Source organism: Brassica napus, chromosome C4 (assembly GCF_020379485.1).
Source record: "Brassica napus cultivar Da-Ae chromosome C4, Da-Ae, whole genome shotgun sequence".
NCBI classification, from domain to species: domain Eukaryota; kingdom Viridiplantae; phylum Streptophyta; class Magnoliopsida; order Brassicales; family Brassicaceae; genus Brassica; species Brassica napus.
The window spans coordinates 2,970,337-2,983,985 of NC_063447.1; positions in this window are offsets into that span (position 1 = coordinate 2,970,337).

The following is a 13,649-nucleotide window of genomic DNA, read 5'->3' on the forward strand; positions in this document are numbered from 1 at the left end:
ATTAAAACAATATTTTCATATCTTTGATTTTTTCTCAAAATCTATGTGTTATCCCCCCCCCCCCCCCCCTCAACGAAAATATTGAATTTTCCGGTAAATCTTCTATATACTGAAGCCTATGATCTTTATTGTTGTTTTAAAATTTTTAAACACATTCTACATTTGTATTAATGTATATTAAACTCTCTTTCATGGTACAAGGGGATCATTTTAATTTTTTGTCAATTAATTTAGTAAAACTTCAAAATACTCCCTAAATTGGTGGACTAACCACTATAAAATCGCTATTATCTAGAGAAACAAAGACAATTAAAGTTCCAAACCTCTTTGACCTTCATCATATGTTAGTGAAGAATGCAATTATGTATTAAAACAGTATTTTCATTTTTTTTTAATTTTTTCTCAAAATCTACGAATATATTGAATTTTTCGGTAAATGCTCTATATACAGAAGCCAATGATCTTTAGTGTTGTTATAAATTATCTAAACACATTCTACATTTGTATTAATGTATATTTAACTTACTTTTATGGTACATGGGCATTGTTTTAATTTTTTGTCAATTAATTTAGTAAAATTTCATAATACTCCATAAATTGGTGGACTAACCACTATAAATCGTTATTTTCTAGAGAACCGTAGACAACAAAAGTTCCAAACCTCTTTGACCTTCATCATATGTTAGTGAATGATGAAACTATGCATTAAAACAATATTTTCCTATTTTTGAGTTTTTCTCAAAAACTACGTGTTAACCACTACAAAAATATTAAATTTTCCTGTAAATGCTCTATATACTGAAGCCTATGATCTTCAGTGTTGTTTTAAATTTTTATAAACACATTCTTCATTTGTATTCATGTATATTAAACTCTATTTCATGGTACATGTACATCTTTTTAATGTTTTGTCAATTACTTTAGTAAAACTTCATAAAATTCACTAAATTGGTGGACTAACCACTATAAAATCGCAATTTTCTAGAGAAACGGAGACAACAAAATTTCCAAATCTATTTGACCTTCATCATATGTTAGTGAAGGATGAAAATATGCATTAAACAGTATTTTCATATTTTTGAATTTTTCTCAAAATCTCTATGTTAACCCCTACGAAAATATTAAATTTTTCGGTAATTGCTCTATACTGAAGCCTATGATCTTTAGTGTTGCTTTAAAATTTCTAAGCAAATTCTGCATTTGTATTAATGTATATTAAACTCTCTTTCATGGTACATGGGCATCGTTTTAATTTTTTGTCAATTAATTTAATAAAATTTCATAATATTCTGTAAATTGGTGGACTAACCACTAGTAAATCGCTATTTTCTAAAAACAACGGAGACAACAAAGGTTCCAAACCTCTTTGATATTCATCATATGTTAGTGAAGGATGCAACTATGCATAAAAACAATATTTTCATATTTTTGAATTTTTCTCAAAATCTATGTGTTAACCACTACAAAAGTATTGAGTTTTTCGGTAAATGTTCTATATACTGAAGCCTATGATATTTAGTGTTGTTTTAAAATTTATAAAAACATTCTATATTTTTATTAATTTATATAAACTCACTTTCATGGTACATGGGCATCTTTTGAATTTTTGTTTTCAATTAATTTAGTAAAACTTCATAATACATACTAAATTGGTGGACAAACCACTATAAAATCATATTTTTAGAGAAACGGAGACAACAAAAGTTCCAAACCTCTTTGAAATTCATTATATGTTAGTGAAGGATGCAAATAAGCATTAAAACAGTATTTCCATATTTTGGAATTTTTTTCAAAATCTATTTGTTAACCACCCCCTACGAAAATATTGAGTTTTTCGGTAAATGCTCTATATACTGAAGCCTTAGATCTTTAATGTTCTTTTAAAAATTCTAAACACATTCTACATTTGTATTAATGTATATTAAACTCTCTTTCATGGTACATGGGCGTCGCTTTAATTTTGTGTCAATTAATTTAGTAAAATTTCATAATACTCCATAAAGTTGTGGAGTAACCACTAGTAAAACACTATTTTCTAAAAACAACGGAGACAACAAAGGTTTCAAACCTCTTTGATATTCATCATATGTTAGTGAAGGATGCAGCTATGCATTAAAACAGTATTTTCATATTTTTGAATTTTTCTCAAAATCTATGTGTTAACCACTACGAAAGTATTGTTTTTCGGTAAATTTAGTAAAACTTCATAATACTCCCTAAAGTTGTGGACTAACCACTATAAAATCGCTATTTTCTAGAGAAACGGAGAACAAAATTTCCAAACATCTTTGAACTTCAGCATATGTTAGTGAAGGATGCAAATAGGCATTAAAACAACATTTTCATATCTTTGATTTTTTCTCAAAATCTATGTGTTAACCCCCCAACGAAAATATTGAATTTTCCGGTAAATGCTATATATACTGAAGCCTATGATCTTTATTGTTGTTTTAAAATTTTTAAACACATTCTACATTTCAATTAATGTATATTAAACTCTCTTTCATGGTACAAGGGGATAATTTTAATTTTTTGTCAATTAATATAGTAAAACTTCATAATACTCCCTAAAGTTGTGGACTAACCACTATAAAATCGCTATTTTCTAGAGAAACGGAGACAACAAAATTTCCAAACCTCTTTGAACTTCAGCATATGTTAGTGAAGGATGCAACTAGACATTAAAACAATATTTTCATATCTTTGATTTTTTTCTCAAATCTATGTGTTAACCACCCCCTACGAAAATATTGAGTTTTACGGTAAATGCTCTATATACTGAAGCCTTTGATCTTTAGTGTTCTTTTAAAAATTCTAAACACATTCTATATTAGTATTAATGTTTATTAAACTCTCTTTCATGGTACATGAGCATCGATTTAATTTTTTATCAATTAATTTAGTAAAACTTCATAATATTCCCTAAAGTTGTGGACTAACCACTATAAAATCGCTATTTCCTAGAGAAACGGAGACAACAAAATTTCCAAACCTCTTTGAAATTCAGCATATGTTAGTGAAGGATGCAACTAGGCATTAAAACAATATTTTCATATCTTTGATTTTTTCTCAAAATCTATGTGTCAACCCCCCCAACGAAAATATTGAATTTTCCTGTAAATGCTCTATATACTGAAGCCTATGATCTTTATTGTTGTTTTAAAATTTTTAAACACATTCTACATTTTTATTAATGTATATTAAACTCTATTTCATGGTATAAGGGGATCATTTTAATTTTTTTTCAATTAATTTAGTAAAACTTCTCAATACATACTAAATTTGTGGACTAACAAGTAAAAAGTCGCAATTTTCTAGATATACGAAGACAGCAAAAGTTCCAAACCTCTTTGAACTTCATCATATGTTAGTGAAGGATAAAACTAGCATTAAAAAGGTATTTTCATAATTTGGAATTTTTCTCAAAATCTAGGTGTTAACCCCAACGAATATATTGATTTTTTCGGTAAATGCTCTATATAATGAAGCCTATGATCTTTAGTGTTGTTTTTAAATTTCTAAACACATTCTAAATTTGTATTCATATATATTAAACTGTCTTTCATGGTACGTGGGCATCGTTTCAATTTTTTGTCAATTAATTTAGTAAAACTTCATAATACATACTAAATTGGTGAACTAACCACTATAAAATTGCAATTTTCTCGAGATACAGAGACAACAAAAGTTCCAAACCTCTTTGTACTTCATCATATGTTAGTGAAGGATGCAACTAAGCATTAAAAAAGTATTTTCATACTTTGGAATTTTTCTCAAAATCTATGCGTTAACCCCTACGAATATATTGAATTTTTCGGTAAATGCTCTATATACTGAACCCAATGATCTTTTGTGTTGTTTTAAATTTCTAAACACATTCTACATTTGTATTCATGTATATTAAACTCTCTTTCATGGTACATGGACATCGTTTTAATTTTTTGTCAATTAATTTAGTAAAACTTCATAATACTTCCTAAATTGGTGGACTAACCACTATAAAATCACTATTTTTAGAGAAACGGACACAACAAAAGTTCCAAACCTCTTTGACCTTCATCATATATTAGGTAAGGATGCAACTATGCATTAAAGCGGTATTTTGATATTTTAGATTTTTTCTCAAAATCTATGTGTTAACCCCCAATGCAAAATATTGAATTTTTCGGTAATTGCTCTATTTACTGAAGACTATGATCTTTAGTGTTGTTTTAAAATTTCTAAACACATTCTATATTTGTATTAATGTATATTAAACTCACTTTCATGGTACATGGGCATTGTTTTAATTTTTTGTCAATTAATTTAGTAAAATTTCATAATACTCCCTAAATTGGTGGAATTCGTAATTTTCTAGAGAAACGGAGACAACAAACGTTCCAAACATCTTTGACCTTCATCATTTGTTAGTGAAGGATGCAAATATGCATTAAAAGAGTATTTTCATATTTTTGAATATTTCTCAAAATCTATGTGTTAACCCCTACGAAAATATTAAAATTTTTTGGTAGTTGCTATATATACTGAAGCCTATGATCTTTAGTGCTGCTTTAAAATTTCTAAACACATTCTACATTTGTATTAATATATATTAAACTCCTTTTCATGGTACATGGGCATCGTTTTAATTTTTTGTCATTTAATTTAGTAAAACTTCATAATACTCCCTAAATTGGTGGACTAACCACTATAAAATAACTATTTTCAAAAGAAACATAGACAATGAAAGTTCCAAACCACTTTGACCTTCGTCATATATTAGTGAATGATGAAATTATGTATTAAAACAGTATTTTCATATTTTTGAATTTTTCTCAAAATCTACTTGTTAACCCCTACGAATATATTGAATTTTTCGGTAAATGCTCTATATACAGAAGTCTATGATCTTTAGTGTTGTTTTAAAATTTCTAAACACATTCCGCATTTGTATTAAGGTATATTAAACTTTATTTCATGGTACAAATGCATCATTTTAATTTTTTGTCAATTAATTTAGTAAAACTTCATAATACTCCGTAAATTGGTGGACTAACCACTAAAAATCGCTATTTTCTAGAGAAACAGAGATAATGAAAGTTTCAAACCTCATTGACCATCATCATATATTAGTGAAGGATGCAACTAAGGATTAAAAAAGTATTTTCATATTTTAGAATTTTTCTCAAAATATATGTGTTAACATCCCCTACGAATATATTGAATTTTTTGGTAAATGCACTATATACTGAAGCCTATGATCTTTAGTGTTGTTTTAAATTTTCTAAACACATTATACATTTTTACTAATGTATACTAAACTCTCTTTCATGGTACATGGACATCGTTTTAATTTTTTGTCAATTATTTTATTAAAACTTCAAAATACTCCCTAAATTGGTGGATTAACCACTATAAAATCGTTATTTTCTAGAGAAACAGAGACAATGAAAGTTCCAAACCTCTTTGACCTTCATCATATGTTAGTGAATGATACAATAATGTATTAAAACAGTATTTTCAAATTTTTGAATTTTTCTCAAAATCTACTTGTTAACCCTTACGAATATATTGGATTATTCGGTAAATGCTCTATATACTGAAGTCTATGATCTTTAGTGTTGTTTTAAAATTTTTAAACACATTTTTCATTTGTATTAATGTATATTAAACTCACTTTCATCGTACATGGGCATTGTTTTAATTTTTTGTCAATTAATTTAGTAAAATTTCATAATACTCCCTAAATTGGTGGAAATCGTAATTTTCTAGAGAAACGGAGACAACAAAAGTTCCAAACCTCTTTGATCTTCATCATTTGTTAGTGAAGGATGCAAATATGCATTAAAAGAGTATTTTCATATTTTTGAATATTTCTCAAAATCTATGTGTTAACCCCTACGAAAATATTAAAATTTTTTGGTAGTTGCTATATATACTGAAGCCTATGATCTTTAGTGCTGCTTTAAAATTTCTAAACACATACTAAATTTGTATAAATGTATATTAAACTCCCTTTCGTGGTATATGGGCATCGTTTTAATTTTTTGGCATTTAATTTAGTAAAACTTCATAATACACCCTAAATTGGTGGACTAACCACTATAAAATCACAATTTTCAAGAGAAACAGAGGCAATAAAAGTTCCAAACCACTTTGACCTTCATCATATGTTAGTGAATGATGCAATTATGTATTAAAACAGTATTTTTTATATTTTTGAATTTTTCTAAAAATCTACTTGTTAACCCCTACGAATATATTGAATTTTTCGGTAAATGCTCTATATACAGAAGTCTATGATCTTTAGTGTTGTTTTAAAATTTCTAAACACATTCAACATTTTTATTAATGTATTATTAAACTTTTTTTCATGGTACAAAGACATCATTTTAATTTTTTGTCAATTAATTTAGTAAAACTTCATAATACTCCGTAGATTGGTTGACTAACCACTATAAAATCGTTATTTTCTAGAGAAACAGAGATAATGAAAGTTTCAAACCTCTTTGACCTTCATCATATGTTAGTGAAGGATGCAACTAAGGATTAAGAAAGTATTTTCATATTTTAGAATTTTTCTCAAAATATATGTGTTAACAACCCCTACGAATATATTGAATTTTTCGGTAAATGCTCTATATACTGAAGCCTATGATCTTTAGTGTTGTTTTAAATTTTCTAAACACATTCTACATTTGTATTCATGTATATTAAACTCTCTTTCATGGTACATGGACATCGTTTTAATTTTTTGTCAATTATTTTATTAAAACTTCATAATACTCCCTAAATTGGTGGACTAACCACTATGAATCGCTATTTTCTAGAAAAACGGAGATAACAACAGTTCCAAACCTCTTTGAACTTCATCATACGTTAGTGAAGGATGCAATAATGTATTAAAACAATATTTTCAAATTTTTGAATTTTTCTCAAAATCTATTTGCTAACCCTTACGAATATATTGGATTATTCGGTAAAAGCTCTATATACTGAAGTCTATGATCTTTAGTGTTGCTTTAAAATTTATAAACACATTATACATTTGTATTAATGTATATTAAACTCTTTTTCATGGTACATGGGCATCGTTTTAATTTTTTGTCAATTAATTTAGTAAAACTTCATAATACTCCCTAAATTTGTGGACTAACCACTATAAAATCGCTATTTTCTAGAGAAACAGAGACATGAAAGTTCCAAACCTCTTTGACCTTCATCATATGTTAGTGAAGGATGCAATTATGTATTAAAACAGTATTTTCATACTTTTGAATTTTTCTCAAAATCTACTTGTTAACCCCTACGAATATATTGAATTTTTCGGTAAAGGCTCTATTTACTGAAGTCTATGATCTTTAGTGTTGTTTTAAAATTTCTAAACACATTCTAAATTTGTACTAATGTATATTAAACTCTATTTCATGGTAAATGAACATCGTTTTAATTTTTTGTCAATTACTTTAGTAAAACTTCATAATACTCCCTAAATTGGTGGACTAACCACTATAAAATCGCTATTTTCTAGAAAAACGGAGACAACAACAGTTCCAAACCTCCTTGAACTTCATCATACGTTAGTGAAGGATGCAATAATGTATTAAAACAATATTTTCAAATTTTTGAATTTTTCTCAAAATCTACTTGTTAACCCTTACGAATATATTGGACTATTCGGTAAAAGCTCTATATACTGAAGTCTATGATCTTTAGTGTTGTTTTAAAATTTCTAAACACATTATACATTTGTATTAATGTAAATTAAACTCACTTTCATGGTACATGGACATTGTTTTAATTTTTTGTCAATTAATTTAGTAAAATTTCATAATACTCCATAAATTGGTGGAAATCGTAATTATATAGAGAAACGGAGACAACAAAAGTTCCAAACCTCTTTGACCTTCATCATTTGTTAGTGAAGGATGCAAATATGCTTTAAAACAGTATTTTCATATTTTTGAATATTTCTCAAAATCTATGTATTAACCCCTACGAAAATATTAAATTTTTCGGTAAATGCTCTATATACTGATGTCTATGATCTTTAGTGTTGCTTTAAAATTTTTAAACACATTATACATTTGTATTAATGTATATTAAACTTTCTTTCATGGCACAAGGGCATCGTTTTAATTTTTTGTCAATTAATTTAATAAAACTTCATAATACTCCGAAAAGTTGGTGGACTAACCAATATAAAATCGTTATTTTCTAGAGAAACAGAGATATTCAAAGTTCCAAACCTCTTTGACATTCATCATATGTTAGTGAAGGATGCAACTAAGCATTAAAAAGTATTTTCATATTTTAGATTTTTTCTCAAAATATATGTGTTAACAACCCCTACGAATATATTGAATTTTTCGGTAAAGGCTCTATTTACTGAAGTATATGATCTTTAGTGTTGTTTTAAAATTTCTAAACACATTCTACATTTGTATTAATGTATATTAAACTCTCTTTCATGGTAAATGAACATCGTTTTAATTTTTTGTCAATTACTTTAGTAAAACTTTATAATACTCCCTAAATTGGTGGACTAACCACTATAAAATCGCTATTTTCTAGAAAAACGGAGACAACAACAGTTCCAAACCTCCTTGAACTTCATCATAAGTTAGTGAAGGATGCAATAATGTATTAAAACAATATTTTTGAATTTTTGAATTTTTCTCAAAATCTACTTGTTAACCCTTACGAATATATTGGATTATTCGGTAAAAGCTCTATATACTGAAGTCTATGATCTTTAGTGTTGTTTTAAAATTTCTAAACACATTCTACATTTGTATTCATGTATATTAAACTCTCTTTCATGGTACATGGACATCGTTTTAATTTTTTGTCAATTATTTTATTAAAACTTCATAATACTCCCTAAATTGGTGGACTAACCACTATGAATCGCTATTTTCTAGAAAAACGGAGATAACAACAGTTCCAAACCTCTTTGAACTTCATCATACGTTAGAGAAGGATGCAATAATGTATTAAAACAATATTTTCAAATTTTTGAATTTTTCTCAAAATCTATTTGTTAACCCTTACGAATATATTGGATTATTCGGTAAAAGCTCTATATACTGAAGTCTATGATCTTTAGTGTTGCTTTAAAATTTATAAACACATTATACATTTGTATTAATGTATATTAAACTCTTTTTCATGGTACATGGGCATCGTTTTAATTTTTTGTCAATTAATTTAGTAAAACTTCATAATACTCCCTAAATTTGTGGACTAACCACTATAAAATCGCTATTTTCTAGAGAAACAGAGACATGAAAGTTCCAAACCTCTTTGACCTTCATCATATGTTAGTGAAGGATGCAATTATGTATTAAAACAGTATTTTCATACTTTTGAATTTTTCTCAAAATCTACTTGTTAACCCCTACGAATATATTGAATTTTTCGGTAAAGGCTCTATTTACTGAAGTCTATGATCTTTAGTATTGTTTTAAAATTTCTAAACACATTCTAAATTTGTACTAATGTATATTAAACTCTATTTCATGGTAAATGAACATCGTTTTAATTTTTTGTCAATTACTTTAGTAAAACTTCATAATACTCCCTAAATTGGTGGACTAACCACTATAAAATCGCTATTTTCTAGAAAAACGGAGACAACAACAGTTCCAAACCTCCTTGAACTTCATCATACGTTAGTGAAGGATGCAATAATGTATTAAAACAATATTTTCAAATTTTTGAATTTTTCTCAAAATCTACTTGTTAACCCTTACGAATATATTGGACTATTCGGTAAAAGCTCTATATACTGAAGTCTATGATCTTTAGTGTTGTTTTAAAATTTCTAAACACATTATACATTTGTATTAATGTAAATTAAACTCACTTTCATGGTACATGGACATTGTTTTAATTTTTTGTCAATTAATTTAGTAAAATTTCATAATACTCCCTAAATTGGTGGAAATCGTAATTATATAGAGAAACGGAGACAACAAAAGTTCCAAACCTCTTTGACCTTCATCATTTGTTAGCGAAGGATGCAAATATGCTTTAAAACAGTATTTTCATATTTTTGAATATTTCTCAAAATCTATGTATTAACCCCTACGAAAATATTAAATTTTTCGGTAAATGCTCTATATACTGAAGTCTATGATCTTTAGTGTTGCTTTAAAATTTTTAAACACATTATACATTTGTATTAATGTATATTAAACTTTCTTTCATGGCACAAGGGCATCGTTTTAATTTTTTGTCAATTAATTTAATAAAACTTCATAATACTCCGAAAAGTTGGTGGACTAACCAATATAAAATCGTTATTTTCTAGAGAAACAGAGATATTCAAATTTCCAAACCTCTTTGACATTCATCATATGTTAGTGAAGGATGCAACTAAGCATTAAAAAGTATTTTCATATTTTAGATTTTTTCTCAAAATATATGTGTTAACAACCCCTACGAATATATTGAATTTTTCGGTAAAGGCTCTATTTACTGAAGTATATGATCTTTAGTGTTGTTTTAAAATTTCTAAACACATTCTACATTTGTATTAATGTATATTAAACTCTCTTTCATGGTAAATGAACATCGTTTTAATTTTTTGTCAATTACTTTAGTAAAACTTTATAATACTCCCTAAATTGGTGGACTAACCACTATAAAATCGCTATTTTCTAGAAAAACGGAGACAACAACAGTTCCAAACCTCCTTGAACTTCATCATAAGTTAGTGAAGGATGCAATAATGTATTAAAACAATATTTTTGAATTTTTGAATTTTTCTCAAAATCTACTTGTTAACCCTTACGAATATATTGGATTATTCGGTAAAAGCTCTATATACTGAAGTCTATGATCTTTAGTGTTGTTTTAAAATTTCTAAGCACATTATACATTTGTATTAATGTATATTAAACTCACTATCATGGTACATGGACATTGTTTCAATTTTTTGTCAATTAATATAGTAAAATTTCATAATACTCCCTAAATTGGTGGAAATCGCAATTATATAGAGAAACGGAGACAACAAAAGTTCCAAACCTCTTTGACCTTCATCATTTGTTAGTGAAGGATGAAAATATGCTTTAAAACAGTATTTTCATATTTTTGATTATTTCTCAAAATCTATGTATTAACCCCTACGAAAATATTAAATTTTTCGGTAAATGCTCTATATACTGAAGTCTATGATCTTTAGTGTTGCTTTAAAATTTCTAAACACATTCTACATTTGTATTAATGTATATTAAACTTTATTTCATGGTACAAGGGCATCTTTTTAATTTTTTGTCAATTAATTTAATAAAACTTCATAATACTCCGTAAATTGGTGGACTAACCAATATAAAATCGTTATTTTCTAGAGAAACTGAGATATTCAATGTTCCAAACCTCTTTGACATTCATCATATGTTAGTGAAGGATGCAACTAAGCATTAAAAAGTATTTTCATCTTTTAGCTTTTTCTCAAAATATATGTGTTAACAACCCTTACGAATATATTGAATTTTTCGGTAAAGGCTCTATTTACTGAAGTCTATGATCTTTAGTATTGTTTTAAAATTTATAAACACATTCTACATTTGTATTAATGTATATTAAACTCTCTTTCATGGTAAATGAACTTCGTTTGAATTTTTTGTCAATTACTTTAGTAAGACTTCATAATACTCCCTAAATTGGTGGACTAACCACTATAAAATCGCTATTTTCTAGAAAAACGGAGACAACAACAGTTCCAAACCTCCTTCAACTTCATCATACGTTAGTGAAGGATGCAATAATGTAATAAAACAATATATTCAAATTTTTGAATTTTTCTCAAAATCTACTTGTTAACCCTTACGAATATGTTGGATTATTCGGTAAAAACTCTATATACTGAAGTCTATGATCTTTAGTGTTGTTTTAAAATTTCTAAACACATTATACATTTGTATTAATGTATATTAAACTCACTTTCATGGTACATGGACATTGTTTTAATTTTTTGTCAATTAATTTGTAAAATTTCACAATACTCCCTAAATTGGTCGAAATCGCAATTATATAGAGAAACGGAGACAACAAAAGTTTCAAACCTCTTTGACTTTCATCATTTGTTAGTGAAGGATGCAAATATGCTTTAAAAACGTATTTTCATATTTTTGAATATTTCTCAAAATCTATGTATTAACCCCTACGAAAATATTAAATTTTTCGGTAAATGCTCTATATACTGAAGTCTATGATCTTTACTGTTACTTTAAGATTTCTAAACACATTCTACATTTGTATTAATATATATTAAACATTCTTTCATGGTACAAGGGCATCGTTTTAATTTTTTGTCAATTAATTTAATAAAACTTCATAATACTCCGTAAATTGGTGGACTAACCAATATAAAATCGCTATTTTCTAGAGAAACAGAGATATTCAAAGTTTCAAACCTTTTTGACATTCATCATATGTTAGTGAAGGATGCAACTAAGTATTAAAAAGTATTTTCATTTTATTGATTATTTCTCAAAATATATGTATTAACAACCCCTACGAATATATTGAATTTTTCGGTAAAGGCTCTATTTACTTAAGTCTATGATCTTTAGTGTTGTTTTAAAATTTCTAAACACATTCTACATTTGTATTAATGTATATTAAACTCTCTTTCATAGTAAATGAACATCGTTTTAATTTTTTGTCAATTACTTTAGTAAAACTTCATAATACTCCCTAAATTGGTGGACTAACCACTATAAAATCGCTATTTTCTAGAAAAACGGAGACAACAACAGTTCCAAACCTCCTTCAACTTCATCATACGTTAGTGAAGGATGCAATAATGTATTAAAACAATATTTTGGAATTTTGGAATTTTTCTGAAAATCTACTTGTTAACCCTTACGAATATATTGGATTATTCGGTAAAAGCTCTATATACTGAAGTCTATGATCTTTAGTGTTGTTTTAAAATTTCTAAACACATTATACATTTGTATTAATGTATATTAAACTCACTTTCATGGTACATGGACATTGTTTTAATTTTTTGTCAATTAATTTATTAAAATTTCATAATACTCCCTAAATTGGTGGAAATCACAATTATATAGAGAAACGGAGACAACAAAAGTTTCAAACCTCTTTGACCTTCATCATTTGTTAGTGAAGGATGAAAATATGCTTTAAAACAGTATTTTAATATTTTTGAATATTTCTCAAAATCTATGTATTAACAACCCCTACGAAAATATTAAATTTTTCGGTAAATGCTCTATATACTGAAGTCTATAATCTTTAGTGTTGCTTTAAAATTTCTAAACACATTCTACATTTGTTTTAATGTATATTAAACTTTCTTTCATGGTACAAGGGCATCGTTTTAATTTTTTGTCAATTAATTTAATAAAACTTCATAATACTTCGTAAATTGGTGAACTAACCAATATAAAATCGCTATTTTCTAGAGAAACAGAGATATTCAAAGTTCCAAACCTATTTGACATTCATCATATGTTAGTGAAGGATGCAAATAAGCATTAAAAAGTATTTTCATTTTTTTGATTATTTCTCAAAATATATGTATTAACAACCCCTACGAATATATTGAATTTTTCAATAAAGGCTCTATTTACTGAAGTCTATGATCTTTAGTGTTGTTTTAAAATTTTTAAGCACATTATACATTTGTATTA